This window comes from Dendrobates tinctorius, unplaced genomic scaffold (assembly GCF_039654945.1).
Source record: "Dendrobates tinctorius isolate UK_male_01 unplaced genomic scaffold, ASM3965494v1 ptg000009l, whole genome shotgun sequence".
Classification (NCBI taxonomy): Eukaryota; Metazoa; Chordata; class Amphibia; order Anura; family Dendrobatidae; genus Dendrobates; species Dendrobates tinctorius.
This window is the reverse complement of record NW_027361677.1, coordinates 8,323,755-8,340,908: the sequence shown is the minus strand read 5'-3', so window position 1 is coordinate 8,340,908 and position 17,154 is coordinate 8,323,755.

The following is a 17,154-nucleotide window of genomic DNA, read 5'->3' as shown; positions in this document are numbered from 1 at the left end:
AAATGTGTCAGATGTTCGCAGCTTCCTAGGACTGGTCACATACTGTGGGCGATTTATACCTGACCTAGCCACTGTTTCTGAACCTCTGCGAAAGCTCACAAAGAAAGACTCTCCGTGGACATGGGGTACTGAGCAGCAAGCAGCTTTTGATGCATTGAAAACCAACCTAACCAGCGACACTGTCATGGCCTATTTTGACCCGTCAAAACCCACACAGCTACTGGTGGATGCTAGTCCAGTAGGCCTAGGGGCAATTCTCACACAAGTGACTAGCGCAGGCGACATATCCACAATCTCATATGCCAGCAAGACACTAACGGATACAGAGCAGTGATATTCACAAACTGAGAGAGAAGCCCTGGCAGTTGTGTGGGGGTGCCTTCATTTCCATTTATACCTTTTTGGACATCAATTCACAGTGATAACTGACCACAAGCCACTCGTTCCAATTTTCAATAAGCCCTCGTCAAAGCCTCCCCCGCGTCTTGAACGCTGGTTGCTCCGCTTACAGAACTATCATCTCCAGTTGAGATACGAGGCGGGAGCTGGAAATCCCACAGACTATTTCTCGAGACACCCAGCACCACAGCCCACCACAGGCGACATCCCCGCGACGATTCTGGCGGAGGAGCATGTCAACTTTGTCGTCGCCCATTCGGTACCGAAAGCTATGACCATACAGGAAATTAAGCAAGCGCTGGATGCCGATCACCAACTTCAATTTGTGATAGAGACGGTTCGGTCCAAGAACTGGAGCAGTTTTCTCGCTGAGGCCCGCCTTCACCCTCCTGATCAGGCTGGGTACCTGGAGGTTTTCTTTAATGCGAGACATTCACTATCAGTATCAGACTCAAATATGCTCTTAAGAGATAATCGCCTGGTGATACCTCAGAAACTTCAGAGCAGGGTACTGGATCTGGCGCATGAAGCTCATCAAGGGGTCGTGAAAACGAAGCAGCTACTTCGGGAGAAAGTGTGGTTTCCCGGACTTGACAAAAAGGTAGAGGCACTCGTTGAAACATGCATACCGTGCCAAGCCACTACAGTTGCCCATAGACGTGCACCATTACAAATGACACCCCTGCCAGCCGGCCCATGGATAGCTGTTAGCATCGATTTCTGCAGTCTACCAGATAGCTCCTATCTGCTGGTTATCATGGATGACTTTTCAAGGTTTCCAGTCACCGAACATGTTTCTACAACCTCGGCCAAGGCTGTTTTACCAAAATTAGACAAGATCTTCTCGGCATATGGCATACCTGAGATCGTGAAATCTGACAATGGACCGCCTTTTAATAGCACAGACTTTCAGTCCTTCGCAACCTACCTGGGTTTCACACACCGGAAAATAACTCCTTGCTGGCCTCAGGCCAACGGAGAAGTCGAACGATTCATGCAATCGCTCAACAAGACCCTAAGGATTGCTACCATGGAGCACAAGGACTTACAGCAAGAGTTGAACGCATTCCTCAGACAGTACAGGGCTACACCCCACTCTACAACGGGAATACCACCTGCAACGGCACTGTTCAACAGGCCCTTACGGGTCAAACTTCCAAGCATTCCAGCAATCTCCGTCCAGACCCCAATTTCTATTAATGACTCCATATCAAAGGAAAAGATGAAACGGTACGCAGATAAGCGCAACCATCGAGGCAGACAGCCGGCAATACAGGTGGGCGATTGGGTCCTGGCACAAAGGTTAAAAGCGACTAGCAAGTTTGCGTCACCGTACTATCCGGAACCCTTTCAAGTTATAGACGTTAAGGGCACCATGGTTACTGCCCGGAATCAAAGTCGTCAGGTCACACGAAATGTGTCCCACTTTAAAAAACTCCGGGGCCACGTCCCAAAAACCACGCCTATTGAGGAAGCGGAGAGCGACGACTTCCTGTCAGAGACTGGAGATGCCGTAAGCCTAACAGGGGATGTCTCCGGGGATACTCAGGGCTCATCTGGTGATGGGCTGTCTCACCGCTATCCGACTAGGACCTATCGAAGACCACCTGCCCACCTTACAGACTATGTTCTGCAGTGAGACTTAATGTTTGAACGACAATATTCTTCAAATGTTTCATTTTTTTTTTTTTGTTGTGAGAAAATAAGAGGTGTGATGTTGTCACATCTCCTGTTGTTTGTGGGCTGTTGCCCTTGTTTGCATTCTTTGCCTAGTAACAGTGATGTAGGGGAGAGGAGGAGTCGGGGCGAGGGACGTAGGGAGGAAGGAGGAAGTAAGGATAAAAGAAAAGCACTGCCTGTGCAGCCAAGCACCAGCACATCAGCGTACGTCTCTGAATTCTTTATCGCCGACATCACGACACTACAATTTCTTGTGAGGACGTTAGATAGGGCCCAGTGTGTGCCAGAAGCAGACCTAAGGTCTGACTAGTCAGCAGAACCGCATGACGTGGATGTCCCTGACGTGAGTGAAGACTGAGACAGTCGAGATCCGGAGTAAAAAAGAAGGAGAAGTGACAGAAGATCAGGGTGATGTACCTGAGACAGGTCCTGGGAGAAAGCGCCTAGTGGTTCGACACCAAGTTTATAATTCAGAGAGGTAACGGGCCAGGACGGAACAGGGAGCATAAGACGAAGAGAGTGCTCCAAGCAGGAGTTCCAAGGTGTAAGCAAGCTTAGAAGCTAAGTACCAGCCATATTGGCAAGCTAGTTTCCATGAGAGGGAAGAGGATGCAGAGCTGCGGGTTATGAATTGGACTTTCACTATCTAGACTGTCGTACTGTGCTGGTTTGTGACAGAGACAGAGAAACTTGAAGCAGGAACAAGTAAACTTGAAGAGGTATAGAGACCGTGTGAAGATGCTCCGTATTGTGAATGAAACATTTGTGAAGTTATCCTATCTATTGTACATAGTCCCCACCAAGTTATTGTTGAGTAAAAGATAGTTTATTTTTCAGTTATGGTCTCCCTTATTGAACTGTTCAACATCTAGTCCTGGCCAGCTGAAGTCAACAGCATCATGTGGCCTGCAAGGGCGTAGTGCCCCTGTAGACAAAGGCCACACACTCAGCCAGGACCCACACCTTTGTGTTATGTCACCCCCAGACGAAGGACTTGTTCCAAAACGCGCGTCGGGGTGTGCGCCACACTTTCACCAGGGACCACCTACCATGTAACCACTGCTGCCTGGACATTCCTACCTCTTTACATAGACTCATTGAATACACTGTTGCCAAGAATATATTATTGCCATATATGCATGTCTATTCCATTGTTTTTACAGGTTTACACCAATTATTTGTGCGCATATTTTTGATCAGCATCACCCTAATCATTGTTATCAATTGAGATTATATTTTTAACTGTCGTTGCTTTGCTACCTCACATCATCTCTTTGTGGTCCCCCTGGATTATCATTTTTTCATTCTTCATTTTGTTTTGCCCATATTTTTCATCTATATCCAATTACTGTTTTTAAACAAATGCGGGCAGTCTGTTGCATGCAGTGCCACCCATTGTCTAATAAAGATGGTTTATTTACTAAACCATGTCCCTCACTCATTCTTTGTCCTATGCTCGGTATTCTCTTCTTGGCTTTTACCTTCATGTAACGTGTCGGTGTGTAAGAGACGAGTACCTTGCCCAAGGATACTGCCCCATGCCACGTTACACCTGAATCCTGAAGCAGTTAAAAGAAGTGGCACAAGATGAGATTTTATGGGGCTCCTCTGTGGAACATTTTTTGGGAGATTCCATGTGCACACATTCATATGAAGAGAAAAAAACAGTGAATGGGTCATAATTTTGAAGTAGCACTGCAACTTCTTCATTCATTGGATCGGTGGGCTTCCACCACTTTAGAAGACTATTTTTCAATGCAACTTTGGGTGATTTTATTCCAACAAACATTTCTCTTTCTATGTCCTGTTGAGTAGTTACTGGAAAGCGCTGCAGCAGAGAAGAAAAAGTAGAGATTTGAGAAGCATAACCAAGATGTCCAGGAAGATTTCATAGTAAGTCATTGGGTGCTGGGATTTTCACCGATGTAGGGCTCATTCAGACGTCAGTATTTTGCAAAGTACGAGAAAAACGGACCCATTCTTCTGATCAGAGTTTCATCAGCGTTTGGTCATCAATTTTTATCGTACGTGAAGAGAATAAAAAAATAGTTTCTCTATCTTTTCCTTTCTTATCGTCCATGAAAATCAGACTCAAAAGGCATCTGAGTGCGGTCAGATTTTTTCACTGACCCCCACACTTTGCCAATTTTGATCCGACCCTTGGATCAAAATCAGACATGTCTCTGATATTTTCCACTGACCAATCAGTCCGAGGGAAAAATCAGACGGGCACAGACCCATAGAATTTCGGACGAGAAAATCAGACATGTGAACGAGCTCTTAGAAAAAATATCATACCCACATTCACCTGTTCAGTAGTTGATCAGTATTTTACATCAGTATTTGTAAGCCAAAACCAGGAGTGGGTGAAGTATGCACCACTTTTGGATTTGTTTCTATTATACTTTTCCACTGACTGTTCCACTCATGATTTTGGCTTACAAACACTGATGTAAAATACTGACCAAATACTGAACATGTGAACGTGGCCTTTTTTACAAGACTACCAGTGTATCTCAACAAAAGAACAGGAAGAAATTCACAGGCATGGGATTTACAAAAAGTCTCCAGGGATTGCCAGAGTGTTCATTTATTTTATACCCTTCATTATTATGAGAATTCTTTGAATACATTTAAGTGCTTGTTACATAATAGCTATTAAAGGGGATCTGTCATCCCTTTTTTTTGACTATCAGCTGCCGGCATTGACATCAGGGGCTTATCTACAGCATTCTGTAATGCTGTAGATAAGCCCCCGATGTAACCTGAAAGATAAGAAAAACACGTTAGATTATACTCACCGGAGGGGGTGGTCCAGTCCTATGGGTGTCGCGGTCCGGTCCGATGGGTGTTGCGGTCTGGTCCAACGCCTCCCATCTTCATACGATGCCGTCCTCTTCTTCCCTTCCTGTAGTGGCTCCGGCACAGGCGCACTGCTCTGCCTTGTTGAGGGCTACAGTGCGCAGGCGTCGGGAGAGGTCCGGCGCCTGCGCATTGCAGTATTCTGCTCTGCCCTCAACAGGGCAGAGCAGTGCGCCTGTGCCGGAGCTACTGCTGGAGGGGAAGAAGAGGACGGCATCGTATGAAGATGGGAGGCGTCAGACCGAACCGCCCCCTCCGGTGATTATAATCTAACGTGTTTTTCTTATCTTTCAGGTTACATCTGGGGCTTATCTACAGCATTACAGAATGCTGCAGATAAGCTCCTGATGTCAATGCCAGCAGCTGATAGTCAAAAAAAAGGGTGACAGATTCACTTTAACAGAATTCATACCGCATAAGGCCATGTTCACGCGTCCAATAATTGGTCAGTATTTTACATCAGTATTTGTAAGCCAAATTCAGGAGGGGGTGAAAAATACACAAGTGGTGACATGTTTCTATTATTCTTTTCTTCGATTGTTCCACTCCTGATTTTGGCTTAGAAATACTGATGTAAAATAATGACCAAATACTGAATTTGTGACCACGGCCTAACATCATCCTATTTTCACTCCCTTTATACTCTCTGTACCTTGGCTTCCTATTTTAGAAAACCTCCGCTGCACTTTTCAATGCAGCATTAGTTGAACTTGTCAGAAAAAGTTTCGCTGTACCTACCCTGTTTTGTAATTATTTTAATTGGCCGCCATTAAATTGAAATTAACGCTATACGTAACGATCTGAATTCTTCAAATTACACTGATTTTCTGATTTTATTTTTGCCACATTTCATCTTATAACGTAAATTGGATTCCAATAATGTTCCTTTAGTTTTTATTTTTATTTTCACCACTTCCATGCCTCTGATAATCTGTAGTGTTCGGTGATCCAGAGGCTTGTAGGTGACAGCGTGAAAGAATTTCGATACAAATGGTTTCTGCTTTATAAATACCATTCATCTAGGCAGTGTATTTTCTTCTCCGCGTCCTCTTATTTAATGCCGTACCACTACACTTTGTTGTCGCTCGCTTCCAGCAGAAGATGAGCTGTTGCTTTCAGCCGGCGGGGTTTATTAATAAAAATGCACTTTTAAAACATGAGGCTGACTTGATATATCTTCATTTTATTTATGTAGCTAGAATGTGAATGCACTGTATAATGTCAACATTTTGACACCTCTGCCTGAGCTATCAAGATCGGAGGTGAATGTCATTATAATGTGTCTGCAGACTGGCGGCATAAGATATACTCATTGTATCAGCGCGGTGGAACAATTTGCTTAGTAAAGTCATTATATTGTGTTCTCTGGCTGTAACTTTTATATTATGTGCCACAATGTAAGTATTGTGTGTCATTACTATTGCATGAGGTGTAAAGAGGGAACCTGTGCAGAGAAACAGAAAGCTCCTTATGCTTCATTTCATCTCCAGGAACGCGGAGAATTTCTGATGGGACAAGGAAAGCCGTATTAATGATAATCAGTGGAATAGGCTTTTATTAAAGAAGCCCTCACATTTAAGTTTTTATTGCCTTAATCATATTATTTAACACTGTGTACATACAATTGCTCGTTTTGCCTTTCTAACCCGTTAATTCATCTCTATTCTCTGCTCTATGTAGAAACATAAAGTCTCTTTTCAGGAGTCATCCCCTCTTGAACTCCTGACCCAGCTGATATCACTAGTATTATATCAGATAAATAGCGTGGGCAGCAGTGTGAGCAGCCTCTTCTTACCTATACACCCTGGCATCTCCAGTATTAGATCAAATAGACAGGTTAGACAGCAGTGTGAGTGGCCTTTTCTTATCTCAGCACCCTGGTACCTTCAGTATTAGATCAGATAGACAGGGTGGACATCAGTGTGAAAAGCCTCTTCTTACCTCTGCACCCTTGGTATCTCAAACTTGATAGGGAAGATGTCCAGCAACGGATCCGGAGAGGTAAGTCTAAAAAATAACTATTTATTTTAAAAAATTATTAACTTTAAAAAAAATCTTTTTAATATAAAATGCATATCCCTGGGAATGCACCAGACTTACTATGGTATGTGTCTTAGACCTGGAGTGCTGTTTTATATAGTGTTTAAACAGTGTGAGCAGCCTCTTCTTACCTCAGCACCACTGGTATATTCAGTATTAGATCAGATAGTCATGGTGGACAGCAGAGTGAGCAGCCTCTTCTTACCTCAGCACCACTGGTATATTCAGTATTAGATCAGATAGTCATGGTGGACAGCAGAGTGAGCAGCCCCTTCTTAACTCAGCACCACTGGTATCTCCAGTACTAGATCATATAGCCAGGGTAGACAGCAATGTGAGCAGCCCCTTCTTACCTCAGCACCTCTGGTATCTCCAGTATTAGATCAGATAAACATGGTTGACAGCAATGTGAGCAGCCTCTTCTTAACTCAGCACCACTGGTATCTCCTGTACTAGATCAGATAGACAAGGTGGACAGAAATATGAGCAGACTCTTCTTAACTCAGCACCACTGGTATCTCCATTATTACATCAGATAGTAAGGGTGGACAGCAGTGTGAGCAACCTCTTCTTACCTCAGCACCCATGGTATCTCCAGGACTAGATCAAATAGACAGGGCGGACAGCAGTGTGAGCTGTCTCTTAATTCATTTCTCATTATATCTCTAGTATTAAATAGGATAGACAGGGTGGACAGCAGTGTGAGCAACCTCTTTTTACCTGAGCACCCCTGGTATGTCTACTATCAAATCAGAGAGATGTAAGAGTATTAAAAAGGAAGAAACCATTCTATTTCTATAGTGATTGCTTTGCTAAACAAAAGAAGTGTGATTTCCTAAGGCCTCTTTCACACATCAGTTTTTTGCCGTCAGGCGCGATCCGGCTTTTTTTTGTAAAACCGGATCCGGCAAAATGCAATGCCGGATCCAGTTTTTCCCCATTGACTTGCATTAGCGCCGGATCGCGCCGGATGGCATTGCGTTTCATCCGTTTTTTGCCGGATCCGGCTACTTGTCTCATTCCGGCGTCTGGAAAAAACGGCTACTGTAACGTTTTTTGTCTCCGGCGAAAAAGCCGGAAGCGCCGGATCTGGCGCTTCCAGCTTTTTGCTACAATGAAAGTCTATGGGCGCCGGAATGCGCCGGATCCAGAAAAAGACGTATCCAGCCACCGGATCCGTTTTTTTAAGTCTGCGCATGCTCAGATCCAATTGGCCAGCCCCCAGGAACAGATATAACCTGCTAGACGGATCCAGCAAAAAAACGGATCCGTTTCTACAGTTCTCCAAAATTTATGCCGGATCCGTTTTTTCTAAAAATAGCCGGATCCTGCCTGACGGCAAAAAACTGATGTGTGAAAGTAGCCTAACTGAAAGTACTTAGGAACTGATTTGTGTCGAATTATTCTTTTCCTATTTCTGGAGAACCCCTTTTAATGAAGGACAAATGTTAATCTTCAAACAGGGGCCCCATTTTTTCATAGTACACCAATGTGGAGAAGTATCAGCGTCAGGGTTTTATACAGACCTGAGGCTTAAGCCTTAAGTGATTTCTTGACAGTAGTTGTGTTCTTTTTTAAAGGAATATACAAAGCAAAACTTTATTACGCCTAGAGCAGGTCATAAGGGGGTGGAGCATAGCTTGGATAACGGTGTCGTGCTCCGCCCACTCAGTTATAACACAATTTTTAAGCTTTGCCTGTAGTGTTCCTTTAAGAGCACATCCATATATGAATTTGTCCTATCTGCTGTATAATGATTTTTTCCCCCTTTAATTGGGGCACTTGTAGACGCCTGAAAAAACCATAAAGAGGTGTTTGAGCCACGTTTAAAGCAAACTCCGAACTCATTTCAGCTCCATATGCAGATTGGGAAAATGATCCATAGTCTATATATATATATATATATATATATATATATATATATATATATACACCAATGAATGTCAACAAAACCTGAATGCAAATAATTCAAAGTAAAGGCAGATAAATGCGATTCATTAGCAGTATTTCCAGAATGTGTATTAGGCTATCCTCTAAAAGGCTGCTTAGACAAGTGTGTCATCAAGATGCAGGCACACCATGTAATCTTATCTAAAGCTCTATCTATCAGCGGAGCAATGTTCTTCTCCTGCAGCTGTGTCACAGAATCAGATCACTTGGCTGACAGAGAATGAGAAAGGGGCGGCATTCGAGCGCTCTCGCTTATGACTGCAAGAAAGACGGCGCATGAAAGATAATATTTTTAATCGCAGATTAACCCTACAATGGTCCCAACAACTTGTAAGAACAATGCATGAGTGCAAAAAAACATTTTTGACTGCCGTGGAACCCTTTGAGTAAAGGTTCCTATACACCTTTAATCAGTCGGTTACATTTATCTCTGTTGACCCCCACCCCTCCCTCCATAAACATTAATGAAAAGCTTGATTGTTTATAGAATATATTTTTAGGTGATTTTGTAATATATTTTTATGTTTATTATTGTTACTGTATTTAAACAGCAAGTGCAATCGAGGGGTCATGCCTATGAAGAAGCGGTATTGGCGAAACTCTGAGTTGAGCTGACTATGTGTTTTTCCTATGCATGCACAGAGTATTTTTTAGGATGTTATAGGGTACAAACTGAGAGAAAAGCCTCCAAATCCTCTTCCAAATCTCAAAATTCCTCCAAAGCTTTGAGTTTCCGTCTAGTTTGTGCTCCAAAAACTCAACAAAATCTCTGTGTGTACATAGTCTAACAAGTGTTCATCTTTTCAATCTAATTAGAGCTTTCTTGAGGTATAAAACTCCACTGAGCTCCCTTGTTGGGAGGACATATCCCCCTTCTATCTGGTTTCAAGATAGGCGAGCTGATGGTGTGTGCACCATGGATGAAACAAGGACTTGACATCTGTTTGGCTGACACTTGTGGAGAAGTACAAACAAGGTCAAGATTAGACCCACTTTACTCAGAAAAGAGGACTATGGAATTTGGCATAAGTCATGCATCTGCTCTCATTATAGTGATTTTTTTGACTTTTTAAGCCTGACTAGGCTTGTTTTTGCAGTTGCATTTGGACTTTCCAATATACTTCCATTTTCAATGACGATGCCAACTGCTCACATTCTGTTGTATTTTAATACAGGACGATTATGCATGATTTCTAAAATGGGGAGAGGGAGTACACGACTCTGGTGGCACCTTATCTACAGGGTAACAAAAGGACGGGCTGCCATAAAAAGTATGTCTGATCCCTCTCTTCTGTGTAGTCATCTGATGGTCAAGAGTTGCGACACTTACGCTTTAGATGCTTGACCGCTCCCTTCAGATCTGATGGGTTTGGTTGACCTTAAAGGACTGGTCCAACACTAATAGTGAATTTCATACTATATGTCTACCTATTTTAATGTAAGTCTCCCAGTATGTCAATTCCATGCTCATTATGGTCTGCCTGTGTTCCACGCTACTTTGTTGAATAGACAGCCAAATCTCGGTAAAGGATGTGCCTATTGGAGTCCCGTTTCAGGAATAGCAACTGAGGGGGCTGACCAGAGTGCTACCCTCCAGATGATTTTTCATTTTAGGGAGGAAAAAGATTCCATGTAAGTGACAGAAGCCCGTGCCTCTGATAACGATCTGTTTGAGAATCCCCAGTACATGCTGGACAACTCAAACAAATTGTCATTGGACGTAAGTAAAAAAAATACACAGACTAAAAGTTAGATTACAGAGGGAAGGATAGGGATTTTGTAAATGAAGTTGTTTAGAAAAGTGGAAAGATAAGCAATCAAAATAGGTAGACATAACGTAGAGGGTGAAATTCTAAATTACTGTTGGATCACCCCTTTAATCTAATATATTTGGAGGTCTTAAAGAAGCACTCCTCCCATGAAAGTTTTTATCCATGCTATTTATTGCAGTCATCATATTATTTAACACAATGTACTTACAATTTGCTCATTTTGCCTTTGTACCCAGCTAATTCTCCTCTTTTCCATTAGGTCAATGACATTAAGTGATTAAAAACTGATTAGCTGAATCCCTCTAAGCTCTATGTAGAAACAGGAGGTCAATTTTCCCTACATGAGTGAGAACTTCAATTCTACCTCACTGAAAGTCACTGGCAGAGGAAAGGAGGGAGCAACTGGGTCAGGTGTTGAAGTGGGGATGACTCATGCAGGGAAAAGAGCTCCTCCTCACGCTCTCAGTATGGTGACCTCTGCGGATGTTACAGAGCATGGCCACACAAAACTCACCAATGGAACTCAAAAGGTTGTTTGCAATCATAAGATCATGAGAGACAGGAAATGTAAAAAGATAAGTACAATCAAAAACAAAATAGAAACGAGTCGCAATATCATTTGTGAGATCTAGTGGCTATATTGTAATTCTATCTGTCATATATTCATGACCAATAGTTAGATAAAGTTTCTTGGATGAGGCATTGAGCTATCTTGGTTACTTTGTGTGTGGCCAAGATGCCAGTATGGATCTAGTCCAATTCAGGAGATACAAAAAGTTCAAGGGGCTCACTGGGTGATGGGGATTCTCTAAGCCCAAGGTCCAGGTGGGCACATGGACCACGGGCGTCGGTGCAGCAGATTGTTAAGTAGAGGAACTGGATACCGTAGGTAGACAGGAGGACATCAGGAAACTTCAGACAATCAGGTGGTTTTCAGAAAATTGCAGGCAAGTGGAGAAGGTCAGGAAAGCTCAGGCAGGAGGATGTCAGGAAACTGCAGGCAAGCAGGTAGAGCGCAGGAAACCGCAGGCAGGTGGAAGAGGTCAAGTAACCACAGGCAAGCAGGTGAAGTGGAGGAAACTGAAGGCAGGCTGAGGACATCAGGACACCACAGGCAAGCAGGTGGCGTGCATGAAACTGCAGGCAGGTAGCAGAAAACACTCCAGAGTAACAGGAAAGTCAGCAACCAAGGAAACTGCACACAGCCAGGAAGACGTCCTGAAAACCACCTGCGGACACAGAGAAGAGATCTAGGAGAACCAGGGACAGGTAGTGGACAGAACTCCTGAGTCACCAGAAGCCACAGACAAGTAGGGAGAGGCACTAGAAGCTGCTGGTCTACAGGAGACATCCTGCAGCCTGCAGTCAGGCTGCCTCTGCACACACAAATTGCAAGTCAGACTCAGATTCAACACCAAGCCTCAGGTGTGTGTCTTAGAAGCCCAAAAATAGGCCCAGGCAGTTGATTGCATTACTTTTTGATGATTGTAGTCTATTCAATAAACAGAGTATTTTATCTACCTGAAGGATATTGTTTCTGCTATTGATGGACCTCAATAAGATTTTCTTTTCAATAATCCAATGCTTAGCTGCACAACAAACATAACGTATTGACCGTTTCAATATTCCCAAGGCGTTGTAAGGAAAGTAATTGTGGGATTGTTGGGGAACCCAGTGATAGCAGCTAGACAATTTGACTTTTATGACATATCTAGTTGATCCCTCTAGCCAACTGTAATCGGACAATTGTTGGAGCAGTTCTAACTCCAACTAAGAAGTTTCTGAGTCTCAGCCATATGGCTTATGAGAACAGAGAATAACACAGGCTTGTGATTTCCAACAGTCTCCAAACCTTGTCGGTGTGTCCGTGTATTTTATACTCCATTAATTTAGGCGTGCTGTACATAATAGCAAATAGCAGAATTCATAGCTACTGTGGTAGAGTGGCTCACTCAGCTGTACACAGAGGTAGGCACAGGAATGCTGTCAGTTTGTCCTTCATCAGTTCATTATGTACATGAGGCATAAACCACGGTGAGGTAAATATAAATATGTCCCTTAGGACAAAACAGGAAAACAAAGCAAAATGATATATCAAAGTCCATACGCCTGCGGGGATCCGCTCGCTCTGGATAAAATCAGCACACATAGGTTCAGCTGTCCTCAACAGGACACATAGCACTGGAGCTCCACTCTCCAGGCCTACTGAACACTGAATGCCTCTGGAGACTGACAATTTAAGCCCCAGACCACATCTTGGGGTGGAGATAAGGTAGATAACCTCCCACCCGCTCTTTGGTTGTCCACAAAAACCCAGCTCTTAAACAAAATTGCTGATTAACTCCTCTCAACACTTAGTGTACTGGAGCAAAATGGGTTTCAAATCACTGAAGCCAGTAGCCTCAGAGAAACATATCTCCCCACCAGTTCCTTGCCACTGACTTTGTCACACTAGATAATAAGTAAATTACTCTTTCTGAGTCAACACCCCTGATCAGTTATTTGTTCTGAACAGTTCTCCTGAAACCTACCATACCTGATGAGATTTAACATACCTTAAGACATAAACCCCTTACATACCTTAACACTGTGAAATGATTATTTAATAATAGCATTCCCTATTGGACTAAGGTCACAAAACCTTAGTCTAAAAGTTTGATCATAGTGAGATCCATTTTTCCCAGAGGTAGAGAGAAAAAAAAGTTTCTCCACCTTCTCCATGCAGTCAGCCAGGGAAAATTGTACTGCACTCGGGTGTCATCAGAGTGCAGTCAGATGTTTTCCATTGACCCATAGACTTACATTTCTGATTTTGATCCAAACCTCTGTGAGGGGTTGAACTTGATGTGCTTAGTTGCTTCTTCAGGGAGACACAGGAACATATTGGTGGTGAAACACCTGCTGATTTATTAAAGTCAGCATACACCAAGGCAGGGCTTAGAAATCAAAAGCAGAACCTTCCTGGCTTAACGGAAAACAAAACAAAGTTCAACAGAGTCCTTTCTCTGCAGGTTTCAACCTTCAGACACTACATACTGTCCTCAGTTCCTCCTTGAAGCCACGTGGGAGTACCTCCTCTCTCAAGACACCCACACAGACTGACTCTCATGTGCGGGTATTTAACAACCCATGTGATGATCACATGACCTTGACCTCACACAGGTCCTGTCAGGATTCTGCAAGTGGAGATACGGTGGAACTCCTCCCACCCGCTCTATGAAGGTCCACTAAAACCATCCCATAACATAACTTAACCCTCTCAGTACATATCGTGCTGGAGGAAAACAATTCTGGTGTTACATCACTGAAGCAAATGTGCGCAGTGACACATACCTCCCTTCATACACTGTGCCAGTGACCCTCTCACACCTCTGATCAAAATGGTATACGTCAATGATTTTTTCTTCGAACCACTCAGTCCATCAAAACCACGGATAGCACTTGTCTGATTTATACGGTTCTATGCATCAGCTCTTAATGGGCTGAGATTCCGGTAAGGCATAATAAAGCAATTCAAACTTGAGATGATCGGATCGATCCGTGGGAAACGGAATTTGAGTTGAATTTCCTGAAATTTCGAGGCCCCAGTAAATTGGAACAGTGCAATTCAATTAGAGCGTATCGGACCCCCAAAAATCGGCCACTTAACACTACCGAAGAGTCACAGAGCGGGCTAATGATGTTAGGCGCCACCAGGTAGGCTTCCCTAAAATGCCTTACAGCTATTGCATCGCAAAGTCTAGCACAACCAATCATGGAGGCTGTCACAGCAGTATAAAATATGGGGGCTGGCCAATTTTTTGCTTCTGAGTATTTTTTTCAGAAGTGTTGCAAACCATGCGAGATATGTACTTTCTTCCATCCAAGCATATGGGGTCATGGGTTGAGATGACACATGACATCAGCAAATAGGTAGGCTATCCTACTCTCTGCTCTACAAGTATTTCCCTGCTGGCTGAGGTCCAACCATTCATCCGCAGCTGCACATCTTGAATAGTAAATCACACGTGCAGAAAGCCGTTGTCTCACAATGTACAGTCATGGCCAAAAGTATTGACACCCCTGCAATTCTGTCAGATAAAGTCAGTTTCTTCCTGAAAATGATTGCAAACACAAATTCTTTGGTATTATTATCTTCATTTAATTTGTCTTAAATGAAAAAACACAAAAGAGAATGAAGCAAAAAGCAAAACATTGATCATTTTACACAAAACTCCAAAAATGGGCCGGACAAAAGCATTGGCACCCTCAGCCTAATACTTGGTTGCACAACCTTTAGCCAAAATAACTGCGACCAACCGCTTCCGGTAACCATCAATGAGTTTCTTACAATGCTCTGCTGGAATTTTAGACCATTCTTCTTTGGCAAACGACTCCATGTCCCTGATATTTGAAGGGTGCCTTCTCCAAACTGCCATTTTTAGATGTCTCCACAGGTGTTCTATGGGATTCAGGTCTGGACTCATTGCTGGCCACCTTAGAAGTCTCCAGTGCTTTCTCTCAAACCATTTTCTAGTGCTTTTTGAAGTGTGTTTTGGGTTATTGTCCTGCTGGAAGACCCATGACCTCTGAGGGAGACCCAACTTTCTCACACTGGGCCCTAAATTATGCTGCATAATTTGTTGGTAGTCTTCTGACTTCATAATGCCATGCACACGGTCAAGCAGTCCAGTGCCAGAGGCAGCAAAGCAACCCTAAAACATCAGGGAACCTCCGCCATGTTTGACTGTAGGGACCGTGTACTTTTCTTTGAATGCCTCTTTTTTCTCCTGTAAACTCTATGTTGATGCTTTTGCCCTAAAAGCTCTACTTTTGTCTCATCTGACCAGAGAACATTCTTCCAAAATGTTTTAGACTTTTTCAGGTAAGTTTTGGCAAACTCCAGCCTGGCTTTTTTATGTCTCGGGGTAAGAAGTGGAGTCTTCCTGGGTCTCCTACCATACAGTCCCTTTTCATTCAGATGCCGACGGATAGTACGGGTTGACACCGTTGTACCCTCGGACTGCAGGGCAGCTTGAACTTGTTTGGATGTTAGTGGAGGTTCTTTATCCAACATCCACACAATCTTGCGTTGAAATCTCTTGTCAATTTTTCTTTTCCGGCCACATCTAGGGAGGTTAGCCACAGTGCCATGGGCTTTAAACTTCTTGATGACATTGCACACGGTAGACACAGGAACATTCAGGTCTTTGGAGATGGACTTGTAGCCTTGAGATTGCTCATGCTTCCTCACAATTTGGTTTCTCAAGTCCTCAGACAGTTCTTTGGTCTTCTTTCTTTTCTCCATGCTCAATGTGGTACACACAAGGACACAGGACAGAGGTTGAGTCAACTTTAATCCATGTCAACTGGCTGCAAGTGTGATTTAGTTATTGCCAACACCTGTTAGGTGCCACAGGTAAGTTATAGGTGCTGTTAATTACACAAATTAGAGAAGCATCACATGATTTTTCGAACAGTGCCAATACTTTTGTCCACCCTCTTTGTTATGTTTGGTGTGGAATTATATCCAATTTGGCTTTAGGACAATTCTTTTTGTGTTTTTTCATTTAAGACAAATTAAATGAAGATAATAATACCAAAGAATTTGTGTTTGCAATCATTTTCAGGAAGAAACTGAGTATTATCTGACAGAATTGCAGGGGTGTCAATACTTTTGGCCATGACTGTATATGATGCTCCTCATGATCATTTTCTTCCTTTCTGACTGATGGCCATGGCAAATTTAGCGAGGATCAAAAAATGCTTAGGGATCAAACAACCGACCTAAATACTTCAACACAGAGAGTCTTAATCCCCTAATATTTTTTTTTTGTTCCTAGTTAATAAGACTTTAAAATATAGTATGAAAATAATATGTTATATATATTAAAGGATTATTGTTGTGAGTGATTTCATGGGTCTAAAAAAACATGAATTATTAACTGGGGCTTTGGAAGTCTTAGTCTTTAACAGGTAATGGTAGAATCTTAAAGGAAAAACTCTAAGTATTAAACAAACCACAAAGGACATTTTATGACTTAGTTCTGAGAGATGTTGCCATGGGGTAATTCAGACACAATATTGCCAGCAACATGGAGAAGACAGAATTAATTTGCAGGACCATTGGCAAGTAGCCATGTTAGTAGCAAACAGCCATCTACCCATTGGCATCGTCAGATCCTTTTCTGATTTGTAGGCCCAGGGTGATGTCATTGTTGGATGACATTGCGCCTGCCCTACTAATCAGAAGAGGTGCTGGTGTTGACAGCAGGTGGTAAGAGGTTCACAAAGCTTTCGTCCAGGTGGCCATGGACAATCGACATGGCTATTGGACAAGATTCTTGTGGATGAATGCGTCATCTACTCAGCAACTTTTTAAAAAAATGAGGTCACCACCACACTCCTAACCACACAGAAACAAAGCTCTGGTGCTCCTATCACACTTTCAAGATAATAAAAACTATTTTTG